The following is a 14460-nucleotide window of genomic DNA, read 5'->3' on the forward strand; positions in this document are numbered from 1 at the left end:
TTATACTTCGGTCAAATGATCTGAAAGGATATATATATTTTTTAATGTATGGGGAGGGAGGGTTTCAAATGATTTTACTTCGGAAAGGTACATGAAATCTATCTTTGGAGCATACCAGATTTCCTACCAAAAAGCAGTTTTGAACAGAACTTTTAAGGAAACCTAGGAAGGTTATCATTAGAAGAGTTAATGGACAGAGTGTATTTTTAAAACTAGAGCACAGTTGCACTTGGACTAGATTTCAAAGTGTGTAAGTGAAAAAATATGAAAGTTCGGGAGTATGACAGATTCAGGATCCTGATCCAAAGAACAGTCCTTGATTGCATGGAACCCCAAAGGTTTGCCTGGGATGGACATCCTGGGTCAGTGGTCACTTGCAGACCTAGGGTATATACCACTAATGGTAGTGCCTGTGGTACTAAGGTTCATGCTGCTTCTGAAAAAGGGCCATTGGAAGAAAAGAAGAGTTGATAGCTCATGTCTGTTGCATTCATTGCTGTTTTTTGCCAGTTGGCGTTTGGTGCTCAAGTCTGTGACTGAGTTAGGTAAGAGTTTGTGAATCTGAATCTGCACTTACCTTACGTGTGAACCTGATGGAATTATTTAGCTTGTCACATAGACTTGTAATCTGTTTTTGTTGTCATTGTTGTTTTGAGACAACATCTCATTATGTAGTTCAGGCTAGCCTTAAACATGCTGTGTAACCCAGGCTGGCCTTAAATTCTTAATTCACCTACCACAGTCTGAGTGCTGAGAGTACAGGTATGTGTTCCCATGCCCTGCTTCATCTCTGTCTGTAGTTGAAATGTCTGTTAGTTTGGGAGGAAATTCTAGAAAGATTATCCTGCTCATTGTAGTATTTCTTTGGGTAAAGCAGTTTTTCTATATGCAAAGTGTGAATATGAAGCTTAGAGATATAACTTTAATTTAATTTAATTTAATTTAATTTTTGTCTTTTTGAGACAGGGTCTCCCTATGCATTTCAGGCTGGCCTTGGGTTCACTTTGTAGCCCAGGCTGATCTCAAACTTGCAACAATTCTCCTGTCTTAGCCTCCTGAGTGCTGGGATTTACAGAAGTGCGCTACCATGCCTATCTTAAAGTTTAATTTTTATGTGCCCACTGCTCATATTCAACAACATGAATGCAGTTAGCCTGCTATCTTAAAAGAAGGCTCTGCCAGAGAAGATAGTTATTACATGAAGTCTCTTTCTCTTCTGTAACCTAATCCCTTTCTGTCAGCTTTCTTCCACTCAGCACAGCTCATTACATTTACTGCTTCTGTGTTTAGCTGTGTTTTCCTCTTATGGTATGGAGATATACCATACTATAAAGCATTCTCTAAATGCTTTGGAGCAAACATTAGTTGGGAAAACATTCTGAAGAGAAGACTTACTCCTTGTTAATACAAGCACTATCAAATCCTCAGGGAATGACTGAATTAGGAGCATATCCTCCTTACAGGATTCTTACTGGCTGTCTAGTGTCCATCAATGGGTCAGTCACTTAGTAAATGTTAATTAAGTAGCAGAGATTATTATACTTGCTAATTTTGAAGAAAAGTGTGAAGGTTCCAGGTGTTTGTTTGTTTGTTTTTGTAGTTTTGAGACAAGGTTTCACCATATAGCCCAGGCTGGCCTTGAACTCACAGTGATTCTCCTACCTATAATACTAGTATGAGCCTCCCTAGTACTAGTATTATAGGTGTGCACCCCCACACCCAGCAGAGGTTCCAATTTGTATGCGTATGGTTGATTGTGTTATTTAGGGAGGAGTTTACTGGGAATCAAACTCAGGATCTCAAGCTTGCCAGGGAGGAGCTGTGCCACTGAGTTAAATCCCCAGCCCAGTTGATTATGTTCTGACAGTCTCCAAATTTTTTTTTTTTAATCGGTACCAGGGATTGAACTCACGACCGCCTGCTTGCAAGGCAGGTGCTTATGCCGCTGAGCTAAATCCCCAGCCCCGACAGTCTCCAAATTTGAGAATGCGCATTTAGTTCATAAGTACAGTAATGTGTTTTGTCTTTTGCCATTGTACTGTTTTGTTTTTTGTACTGTTTTTTGTGAGTGGTGAAAGTATAAACGGGAGAACCCTGGTAGATACCATTTCTTTTATACTATTCTCCCTGTTACGTATGTTGAGGAGTCCAATCAAATCTCATTTATTCAGGAAGTGGTCACATCCTTTATAGGCCAAGAGCGGGCTGGTGGGACAGGAAGAGGCTACGTGGTGGTTTCTGATGGGTCATCGTCACATACGGGTATGTGACGTAAGCAGGAGAGGATTATGGTTAATGTAGGCAGGCGCATTATGTGCCCATAGCAGTGAGAGGCGGGGAGGCAGCAATGGGGCTCTCGCGCCGCTCCCTACAAGATCTGTCTACTTTAGCCACCCAGATGCTAAGATTGCAGGCCATATCTTTATATATCAGCCTTATTTTCTAGATTTTTATTCTCCTTTAGTCATAGGACAAACTGCTGGGACTGCCACATGATAGAATCCTCTTATGATCGAATCATTTGTAGTAACCACCCTTATCATACCTCATGTTTGTAGATCTTTTAGATGAAAATAATTTTGAACATAACTCCTGGAAAATTTTTGATACTTACATAGTATATCATAAAAATGAGAAATGCATAGTTGGGAATATGGCTTAGTGGTAGAGTACTTGCCTAGCATATGTGAGGCCCTAAGTTCAAACCTCAGCATCACATAATACAACACATACAAATGTGCATGTGTGCATGTGTATGTACACACACACACACACACACGCAGGTTCTGCAGTCAGATACAGCTTTCCAGCTGGCATACCTCCAACAAGTTTGTTTGTTTGTTTTTTGTCTTTTTGAGACAAGGTCTCACTATGCAGGTCAGGCTGGCCTTTCCTCACTTTGTACCCCAGGCTGGTCTTGAACTTTTAACGATCCTATCTCGGCCTCTGGAGTACAAAGGCATGTGTCACCATGCCTGACTTCCAGCAAGTTTCTTCTCTTCTCTTCTCTTTCTTTCTTTTTTGGAACTGGGGGTCAAATTCACAACCTCATGATTGCCAGGGAGGCTTATTCTGCTGAGCTAAATCCCCAGGCCCTCCAACAAATTTCTTAACTTCCCTCTGCCTCAGTTCCCTTTGTTTCCAGTATTTTAAGCGGCCGTGGTATAGATTAAATGAGATAATTTATTTACAAGTGCCTGCTATGCAACATGCTCTTGTCAGAATGCTGGGGATGTTAGGGAAGAAGACAGACTATAAAACTTTTATCTTAATGGAGAAAAATACAATAAACAAATTGACAAAAAACAATAGATTATTGAGAGAATAGATTGGGCTAATAAAGGAAGTTTTTTTGAAGAGCGACATTACATTTCAATAGTCATTTAATGGATGTTTTTGTACTTGCTCAACTGGGAAAGGATTCTCCAATATTGCTGGGAATGTCTGAGCATCCTATAAAGCAAAGGATGGCCCTATACGAATAAGAAATCTCAGGTCCAAAATGTCAGTAGTGCTGAGGTTGAAAAGTATTGGTATATAAAGATGAGAGACTCCTACTACCCTCCACCCCACCAAAACAACAACAAAACCCTAAAGATAGAATTGCAGCTGGAGAGGTTGGCTTCCCATAGGTTCTTTTCTTTTTTTGTTTTATTGTCTTTGATACAGGGTCTTGCTGTGTAGTTCAAGATGACTTTGAACTCACTGTGTAGCCAGGGCTGGAATCAAACTCAGGGCAATCTTCCTACCTCAGACTTCTGAATGCTGGGATTACAGTTGAGCTGGGATTACATTCCTGATGGAGAAATGTTTCTGACCATTCATCCATTCTCCTTTCCTCAAAGTTGTACCTATAGACCAGATTGGCACAGATTTCTAGTCACTAGAGATCTAATGGGCCTTTGAATATGGTGTGAGTTTCTCATATGTGTTTCTATGAAATGCATTTTTTTTCATAATTCATCTCTATTCCTTTAATGTGGAATATCTTCTGTTTATTTTTGACTGGCCTTATAGGTCTCAGGCCGTGACAGAAAACCTTTTAGAGCTTTTGATGGTATAAACAGCCTGCTGCAACTTGTGTGTTATAGGTTTACCACCTAGGGAGTGATAATAAGGGAGCTTTTTCTAGCTTGCTTTGTCAGATACGTTCTATGCATTAGTGAGTGTGTTCAGAATGACAAGCAAGGCCCCTCAACCCTTGAGTAATGCCTGTGTGAAGATGTTAAACAGAAGAACTTTGTTGAGCATTGTGGCCCAGGCAACTTATTGGTACATGGTATAGCCCAGCATCTATCTCTCTGGGGTGGTAATTTCCAGAAGTTATGAAGTTATGACTCTGTTAGCTCATGTTTTCACCATCTCTGTAGTGACAGTCAGACAACACTGAATATGCCCCTTTTAGTTTAACCTGTGCTAGGAAATAGATTCCTCATTTAAAAAAATTTTTGTCTCTCTTTTGTTTGTTTGTTTTGTTTTTTGTTTTTCTTGGTCTTTTTGAAGCACGATCTCACTATGCAGTTCAGGGCTAGCTTTAAGCTCACTTTGCAGCCTAGGCTGGTCTAAAACTTGCAGTGATCCTACTGCCTCGGCCTCCTGAGTGCTGGGAATTTTTCTGTGTTTTTGAAACAGTTACACTATGCAGTTCAGACTGTCCTTGAACTCAGAGCAGTCCTCCTGCCTCAGCCTCCCAAGTGCTGGACTTATAGGCCTGCATCACCATACCTGGTTGGGAAATACATTTCTATCAGTCATATACCCTTCTCTTTCTTGGTTTGTTATCTCCTTTTTTCTATGTGTATCTTTGTACTATGATTTGGGAAACAAGAAGTACTGTTAGAGAATTCATTCCTTTTAGGAGTTGCCCAGTTGTACTAATTCACTGAAGCTGTTGGCATTTGGACTACTGGAATTAACATTATTTTAATTTCTCAGTTTTGCTGCTGGTGTGATAATTGTCACCTGTTCCTATTTTTCCAACTATCTTACTAAAATGCTGCTATTAAAAATAACTGTGGCCTGGGCCCAGTGTCATATGCCTATAATCCCAGCTACTCAGGAGCCTGAGACAGGAGGACCACAAGTTTGAGGCAAGCCTGGGTGATTTAGTGAGACTATATCTGGAAAAGGGCTAAAGATGTAGTGTGGTGCTAGAACACTTGCCTAGCATACATAAGATTCTGGGTTCAATCCCTACCTTGTTAAAACAAAACAACAACAAAAACCTTGAGAGAATTCATTTCTCTGAATTTTTAAAAAACTTTCTGTATGATACAATAAGTCCCTAACTTTCTAAATTGATTTTTTTCCTTTAGGGCCCCCACCACCCCCCTGTAAGACCAGAGTCTCACTGATTGCCGACCCTGGGGTGGAGATGCCACGCCCCAGGGGGTCGGGGGTGTCTCTCCCCGCATTCTCAAGATAAAGGTCATTTATATTTCATACTTCTTATCTTTTCAGCCGCTGCCAGTTTCCCACAGTTCTATCATTCACTATGCACTTCAAGGTGGGCTTGAACTCACTTTGTAGCCCAGGCTGGTCTGAACTCGTAGCAGTCTTGCCTCAGCCTCCCAAATGATGGGATTACAGGAAAAGGGTAAACAGGAGGAGGAGAAATGGAAGGAATAAAAATATGCCAAATACAGGAATCTAATAACTTAAATCATAACTTGAACTAAAATAAATAGGATCAACAAGTATAAAAACATGATGGGGAACCAGAGAAGGAGGAGGGAAGGGAAGGAAAGAGAAGGGAATAAAAAACTGAAAACAATCTGTAATATGTATGTATAGTCACTCCCCAAGATGATCGTAAACTGCATGAGTTACAAACATGTTCAAATAAAGTAAAAGGGAAAAAATAAATTGTAAAGCATCCTCTTACCACTAACATGAAAATTCCTCCAGATACCAGCTTTTGCCAGATGTGGTGGTACAGCCTATAATCCCAGCACTTGAGAGGCAGAGGCAGAGGCAGGAGGGTCACTGCAACTTCGAGATCAGTCTGGGCTACAAAGTGAGCTCAAGAACAGCCTGAACTACATAGTGAGACCCTGTCCCAAAAAAAACAAAACACAAAAACCATCAAAAACAGCAACAACAACAAAAAAAGAAATACTAAGGATGGCTCAGGTGTTTGTGAATGTATGTAGAGGAAGCCACGTCTCCCTCTATCTTGTCCTCCCTTTCTGCTTTTTATACTGGGGTTTGAACTCAGGGCCTTGTATTTGTCACTGAGCTACAATCTCTCACCTGCTTTTAAAATTTTATTTACAGCCCAGGATACGAATTGTAGAATGTGATGTATTTGATCTGTGGACCAGAAAAATTATTTAAATAACCAAAGATGATAAACATTTTTAGAATTAGTGAATATCACTAAGGTAGTCTATATCATCCAACAGATTGAGGGAATGTTCAGGAGATTATATACATTTGTGAGTAGTCACTAGAAAAACTAAACAACTTGGTTTACATTTCAGATAGTTTTCCAGGGAAAATTTTAGAAATGAGTGCTGATTTTTACAGACTTACTTATGCTTACATGATACTTGAATCTTTTAGATCATCTTTTCATTGAGTTTTATAATAAAGAAAGTTTCACAGAACCATTTTACCAAGGCCTAGTTGTGGAAATTGAGCTCAGAGATAAAGATGTATATATTTTATCTTAATCCAATAGTGCTTTGCTATAAGTGGGACCTACTTTGTATAAGTACTGTGATAGTGGTTGGACTATTTGGAATCACATTCAAAATATCAGAGAGCAATTCATATGACACAGTAAACTCTGAGCAACCTTCTATGAAGCCCTGTATGGTATATGTTTCTAGATGGTATATGTTTATGTATGAATTAAGTAGACTTCTTAAATTATAGGATGGGTGAGACTTTTAAAAAAAATTTTAAAGTTTTTAAATTTTACTTTTAATTGGCAGTAGTACATACAGAATCTGCCAAAAAATGTATACATCAGGAAAAGAAAAACTTGTATAAATATTTTAATACATTTATTGAGACAACATACGATGAATACAAGTTACTTTTGGCCTCTACAATTACAAGAAATGCTTAAAGTGGTGGCCATTAGCTTGCAGACACTCATTAGTATGGTTTGTGTCTAAATGTTCCCCCAAAGCCATATGCACTAATGGGGGAGAGGGTTTTCAGAGGTGACTGAATCTAGAGTGTCGAGTGGTATTGGGATTAAGGATACGTGATTAGTAAATCAGTCCACTGAGTGGTTTGGCATAGTTATGGCTAGGATTAAGGATGTGAGTGTTACACTGACTTTAGGGCAGGTAGCCTGCATACGATGTAAGGGACAGAAAGAGGCTTTCCCTTCCTTGTTGCTTTTGTTATCTGGTGGATTCCTTGAACTATTTCTCCTCTTCGATGGTCTTCTGTAAGCCACCCTGCCTTGGAGCCAGCTGATTATGGATTGAAACCTCTACAAACTATGAGGCAAATAACCCTTTCTTCCTTTAACTTTGGGTGTCAGATATTTTATCTCACCCACAAGAAAAGTAACTAAAGACATACAGTGAACTGCTGAAGTATGTGTGTATATTTTTTGGCGGACTCTGTTTATTGGGTAAGTACAGTGTAAAGTTGTGATAACGTGGTATACATTTTAGGATACTGAATCCAGCTAATTAACCACTACCTTACATATACTCACCTCATAATTGATTTTCTTTTTAAAAATCTACTCTTTGAAATTTTAAATATAATACCGTTATTGTTTACTGTAGTCACAGTGCTGTAAATTGCCTGAATTTATTACTATCTAGCTGAAACTTCTAGCTTCTCTCTCATACAGTTCTTCAGTTATTCTTCTTTCATGACCTTGACATTTGATTGTTTTGTGGTACTAGGGTTCAAGCCTAAGGCTTTGAACATGCTGGTCAAGGACTATATCTCTGAGCTGCTATATACCCCAAGCCTCAAGCTATCAGTTTTTTCTGAGATGAACTTTCTCTTCAGTTTCTGCTTGGCTACCTCCTGTTTACCTTTCAAAACTTGTTCTACAGCCCCAGCCCAACCTTGACACTTTCAAAGAGTACAAAATAAATATTTTATAGGATGTCTCTCAGTTTGTTTGCCTGATTTTTTCTTTTTTTAAGTTTAGGTTATGCATTTTAGGCAAGAATAATATAGTAGGCTGGAGATTTAGCTCAGCAGCATAATTCTGCCTGGCAAGCACAAAGTCCTGAATTTTTTCCCAACACTTCATGAGGTGGCACGTGGTTTTTGTTCAGTTACTAAAGTGAGGTTTAATTTGCTCACTTGAATAAAGTTCAGGTTTTTCTACTGTAAAGTCACCATTTTCCCCTTTGTAGTTAATAAATATCTTGGGAAATACATAGAGATTATAGAAGTGTCTAATTTTTCTGCATGCCCTTTCTACGTTTTTTTTTTTTTTTTTTTGTCTCTTGAGACAGAATGTCCCTGTGCAGTTCAGGATGGCCTCAAACTCACAGCAGTCCTCCTTGCCTCAGCCTCAAGTGCTAGGATTACAGTCATGCACAAGCCATGATACAGACATGCCTAGCAAATCTCTGCTTTTTGATCCTATGAGATGTTCCAGGCTCATTCTATTCTTACCTTATCCTACCCCTAGAATTTGCCATATTCCCCTCAAGAACTCCGGTTTTTTAAATTGGAAAATGAAAAAATATGATTTCATGATGAAAAATTTAATTCATTCCAGCAATACAGGGTTTATTCTAGTTCTCCTGTTAGTGAAAATCCCAGCTCACATTTATCTACAATATGTTAAGTTTCTTGCTCAATCTTAGTAAATGTGTAGTGTTTCAGAATTGTTAACTCACATTGCTATAAAATCCCGAGCTCAGTATTTGGATATTGTCTTTAACTGATGTATATATTGTCAGAGTCCTTTTTTCCAGAATTAGGTTAGTACTTTCCCCACTGTCCATTATAGTTATTTATTGTATTATAGAAAAAGTGAAACACAGAGATTTAAGAAAAGAATTAATGGGCAGAGGATTTAGCTCAGGGGTATAGGCACCTGCCTGGTGGGCGCAAGATCGTGAGTTCGATCCCCAGTACCAAAAAAAGAGAGAAAGAAAAGAATTAACATCTCCAATAATTTTGTACTGTTGTTTACTTTGAAAACTTAATAGGCATTTTACTTTCTTTTAAATAGACTTTTTAGAAATATTTTAGGTTCATAGCAAAATTGAACAGAAAGTTCTTAGTTCCCATATGCTGACCGTTCTCCCCACCACAAATACATTATTAATATCCTGTCCCCAGTGTGACATTTTTGTTACAATTGATGGAACAACATTAATATCATTCTCAACCAGAGCCCCTATGTTTACACAAGGGTTCACTGTTTTTATATAGTCTACAAATCTACAATGACATGTATCTATCATTACAGTTTCATGCAGAACAGTTTCACTATTTTAGAAACCCTCTGTCCTGTTACTCTTCACTTCCCTAAACCCTGTTTTCGTATTCATTTTTCCGTCTAAATGTCTGGCAACCACTCATCTTTTTATTGTCTTTAGAGTTTTGGTTTTTGTGGAATTTTGTATTGTTAGAATTGGACAGTATGAAGCCTTTTCAGATTGATTTTTTCACTACAGATGTTAGTTTCTTCCATGTTGTATTGGTGGCTTGATGTGCTGTTTCCCCTCCATAATACTCCACTGTATGGATATTGATATATCACAGTTTCTCACTGACCTACTGAAGAACATTGATATGGTTGGTTGTTTCCAGGTAATAGTAATTATGGCAGTTATGAATAAAACTGCTATAAAATCCATATGTTGGTCCTTTTGTGAACATGAATTTTCAACTGGTTTGACTAAATATTAATGAATTCAGTTGCTAGAGCCCAGGATAAGAATGTTTACTTTTATAAGAAGCTACTGAACTGGGGCTGGGTTTATCTCAGTGGCGTAAGCGCCTGCCTTGCAAGCAGGCAGTCTACTTGCCTGCCCTGGTACCAATTAAAAAAAAAAAAAAAAAAAAGAAAGAAAAACTACTGCACTGTTTTCTAAAGTGGTAAAAACACTTTGCATTTCTATCAACAATGAATTATATAAGTTCTCTTGTTCCACATCCTAAGTAGTATTTAGATGTCATCAGTTGTATAGTGGTATCTTATTGTTTTACTTTGTAATTCATTAGTGGTAAAATATCAGATAGTTAAAATGTTTAATTGCCATCTATATAAATTATTTGTAAAATGTGCAGACTTTTTACCTGTATTTTCTGTTTACAGCTTCTAAAAATTTTATACTTTTTTGCCTTTAAAATTTTTTTCTATACTGGTAAGATATATGTAATAAAACCCAAAATGTGTCATTGCTGTTGTAAAAAAGAGAGGGAAAGAAGGTGCTCTAAAGAAAATAACTGCATGTATGTTTAAGTGTGTAAGATAGATGACCATATTACTAAGTTGTAGTTAGATCGTTGAACAGAACTATTTGCACTCTCACTGCCCACTTTTTATATTTTAATTTTGTAACTTGAACAACTATTTCTAAGATGACAATATGTAATTTATCAACTAGTGATTTCTTAGTGTTTTTTTTGAAATTCTATATTATTTCTACCCTTTTTTCTGTTTTGCTTTTTTCTCTCTTTAAATTTTTAAAAAAAGATATATAATGCAAAATTTACTATTTTAGCCATTTTTAGAGGCTGGATGCTGAGGGTTAAACCTGAGACCTTGTACATATTAGACAAGCACTGTACCACTGAGTTATATATCCAGGTCCCCCCTTTTAAAGTGTGTATTCATTTTGATCCCCAGTACCAAAAATAAATAAATAAATAAATAATAAATAAATAAAATAACAAATACTCAGTGGTATTAAGAACATTAAGTGGACTACTGCCATCCATCTCTAGATCTTTCTCATCTTCAAATGAAATTATGTATGTATTTATCCTCCAGTCCCTGGGACCCACCATTTGATGCTCCATCTCTTATAAATGTGATTAAGTTTCCCACATAAATGGAATCATATAATATTTGTTCTTTTGTGATGGATTGTTGCATTTAGCATGATGTCTTGATTCATCTACATTGCAGCGTGTGTCTCCTTTTAAGCCTTGATAATATTGCATTATTTGGATAGATCACATTCATTTATCCATTGATGGACATTTGGGTTGCTTCTATAATCTTTCAACTGTTGTGAGTAGTACAGGTATGAACATGAAGTAATTTTGTTTAATTTTTGAGATCTGCATTCTTTTTATAATGATGTAATACTCTGCTCTGTGGCTTGTCTGCCTTTCTTCCTTTCTTTTCCTTTTTTTGAGGAGGGTGGTAGTACTTGGTATTGAATTCAGGGCCTTTCTACTGAGCTTTGGGAAGAGAGGTGCTGGGAATTGAGCTACATCCTCAGCTCTTTTTTATTTTTTATTTTGAGACAGGGTCTCAGGAAATTGCCTAGGCTCTGCGCTGGGACTTCGAATCCTGTGTTTGCCTTCCAGAGTGCTGAGATAATCGGCGTATATTACCATGCTGGCTACTTTTTTATTTTCCCTTTGTTGGAGATAGGGCCTGTCTATTCCAGGCTGCCCTTGAACTCATTATGTAGTCTAGGCTTGTCTTGAACTCACGGAGATCCTCTTGCCTCAATCTTAACAAGTGCTGGGAGTACAGGCATGTACCACCTCTCCTGGCTACCATTCTTTCCTTAACCAGTGCTAAAATAATGGACATTTAGATAGTCTCCAGTCTTCTGTGATTAGAAATATATGTTTAGATTATAAGCCATGGTAAGCTCATATCTGTGGAATTTGTTTGCAGAATCAGTCCCCATATGTGGATTGAGGTATGTGAATCTATAATTCTGAGTTTTTTCAGTGCTGGAGATTGCTTTACCACTAAATTATACCCCCGCTGTTTTACCCATTTAAAAAGAAAAGCTGTTTTCTTTTCTTTCTTTTCTTTTTTTTTTTTTTTTTTTTTTTTGCCCTTTTTTCCTTAGTTTTGTTTTGCTTTGATTTTGAGGCAAGGTCTTAATCTGTTGTCCACTGACGTTAAAGTACTTACAGTCAGCTGGGCATGGTGGCTCATGCGGATCGTTGCGAGTTCAAGACCAGCAGGGGCTACAAAGTGAGCTCAAGGCCAGCCTGACCTGCATAGTGAGACCCCCAACTCAAAAAAGACAAAAATACTCACAATCCTCTCTCATCCACCTCCCAGGTAGCTGGGTTAGAAGCATATACCACTATAACCAGCATTACTATACCCATTTGTGGTTTGGACATGACTTTATATTTTGGATAACAGTCTTAGGTATGTCTTTTGCAAATATTTTCTCCCTTATAGAGGGAAGATTTATAATTTTAGTTAAATCTAAACCTGTTGTGTGTTCTTTTGTGTGTCCTCCTTTTGATGTTATATATAAAAAGTCATCAGTAAACCTATGTCATTTTGATTTTTTGTGGTTCATTTTGTTTTTGAGATAGGATTTTGCTGTGAAACTGACTTCAAACTCATAATCTTCCTGCTTCAGCCTCCCAGGTACTGGAATTACAGGTCCGGCATTGATTTTTCTCCTACATGCCTGGCATTGATTTTTCTCCTATGTATGTTTCCATAGTTTTCTCCTATGTATGTTGCATGTACATGTAGGTCTGTGATTCATTTTGAGTTAATTTTGATGTATCACATTTTTGCATGTATATATCCAGTAGTTCCCACTGGAAAGACTGAATTTTTTCCATTGAATTGCCTTTGCTTCTTTGTCTAAGTTGACTATCTTTGTGTTAATATTTTTCTGGGCTCCTTATTTTGCTCTTTGCTCTATTTATCTATATTTCCATCAGTGCCATACTATCTTATTTCCTGTAGTCGTGAAGTTGAATAGTGCCTTGGTCTGGGAGTAAGGTGGACTGGAAGTGATGGTGGGCTGCATCCCTTTATTTTGAGGCAAGATCTCTCTGAGTTAACTGAGAGACCTCAAACTTGGGAAACTCCTGGCTCCCCACCCCTCTGGATCCCCACCCATCTGATTCCCACCCCCAGCAAGGATTACAGGATGTACCATGACTCCCAGCAGTGTTGCTCTGCTGACCTTTTCTCATTTAGCATTTTGGTAGCTATTTTGGGTGTTTTGCTTCTCCACAAAGGATTTAGGATTGGTTTATTGATCTCCAAAAGACAAGTTTCTGAGATTTTTATTGAGATTGCTTTGAATCTATATAGATTATATTAGTAAAAATTTACATCTCGTGACTGGGGATAGGGCTCAGTGGTACAGTTCTTACCTTGTGTGCACAAGGCCCTGGATTTGATTCCCAGCACCCCCTCCCCAAATTACATATCAGCAATATTGAGTTTTCCTATCCATGAACTTGAATTAGTTAAGATATGTGTTTGTTCTTTGAATTCTGAGCTGGCCTTAAACTCAGGATAATCTCCCAACTCAGCCTCCTCACTACTAGGATTACAGGGGGGCTCCACCGTGCTTGACTTTTTCATCAGTTCTGTTGCTTTTTTATATAAATCTGATACATATTTTTATTTTTGTTAACTACAAATATTTTGTTTCTCTGGTGCTAATCTAGCGCTATCTTTTTTTATTTCAAATTTGCTGAAATACAGGAAGTTGACTTTGGTATATTAATCTTCTGTTTTAGTCCACTTTGTATTGTCAAATTACTTAAGACAGGGAACTTCATAAAGGAAAGAAATTTAAGGGAGGCATGGATCACATCTGTAATTGGAGCAGTTTAGGAGGCTGAGTCAGGGAGATCACAAGTTTGATCACAGCCCAGCCATTTAAATGATTTTGTGATACTCTGCCTCAAAATAAAAAACAAAAATGGGCTAGGTGTGTAGCTAAGTATGAAGATGGGATTCAGTCCCCTGTAATGCAAATAAATAAAACAAACAGAAGAAGTGGGGAGAGAGAACAGATTTATTTGCCCCATGATTCTGGAGGATGCAAAATCTAAACAACATATACTAGTGTCTGGTGATAGCTTCCCTGGCTGTGTCACAGGATTGCAGAGAAGTGGAAAAGGAAACAGCATTGTGCTGAAGGGTCCAAGTGAGAAGCAAGGCCTCACTGGATTACTACCTTTCTCAGGAGCTCTCCACCCCTGTGAGACCCAGCCTACCTTATGAGAACAACTTTAATCTCTTCATAATGGAGGAACAGTCATGATCTAGTTCCTTGCCAGTAGGCTGTTCCTTTTAAAGTTTCTATAACCTTAGCTTTGCCACATTGGAACCCATACTTCCAAGTACATGTTCCTTTTGCGGGTATATACTTGTAGACTTGCCATGATCTCTTAGTTTCAGGAGTTTCCCCCTCCTCTTGTGTTATTTGGATATTTCAATTCAACAGCCATATCATCTGTGAACAAAGGCAGTTTTATATTTTCCTTCCTGTTTTGTTTTGTTCAAACACGATCTCACTATGTAGCCCATGCTGGCCTCAAATTTATACT

At 38.0% G+C, this 14460-nt stretch overlaps 1 protein-coding gene and 1 pseudogene across 6 annotated transcripts in view; both read left to right on the plus strand.

Annotated features, from left to right (window-relative positions):
• Window positions 1-14460, plus strand: part of Rbm6 (RNA binding motif protein 6) — a 104166-nt gene that overhangs the window by 46097 nt on the left and 43609 nt on the right. The window lies entirely within an intron of this gene.
• The window catches only part of LOC100713690 (pre-mRNA-splicing factor SLU7-like), a 33986-nt pseudogene continuing 19526 nt past the window's right edge, over window positions 1-14460 (plus strand).

Source organism: Cavia porcellus, unplaced genomic scaffold (assembly GCF_034190915.1).
Source record: "Cavia porcellus strain 051 isolate PalLab524CR breed Dunkin Hartley unplaced genomic scaffold, mCavPor4.1 scaffold_5, whole genome shotgun sequence".
Classification (NCBI taxonomy): domain Eukaryota; kingdom Metazoa; phylum Chordata; class Mammalia; order Rodentia; family Caviidae; genus Cavia; species Cavia porcellus.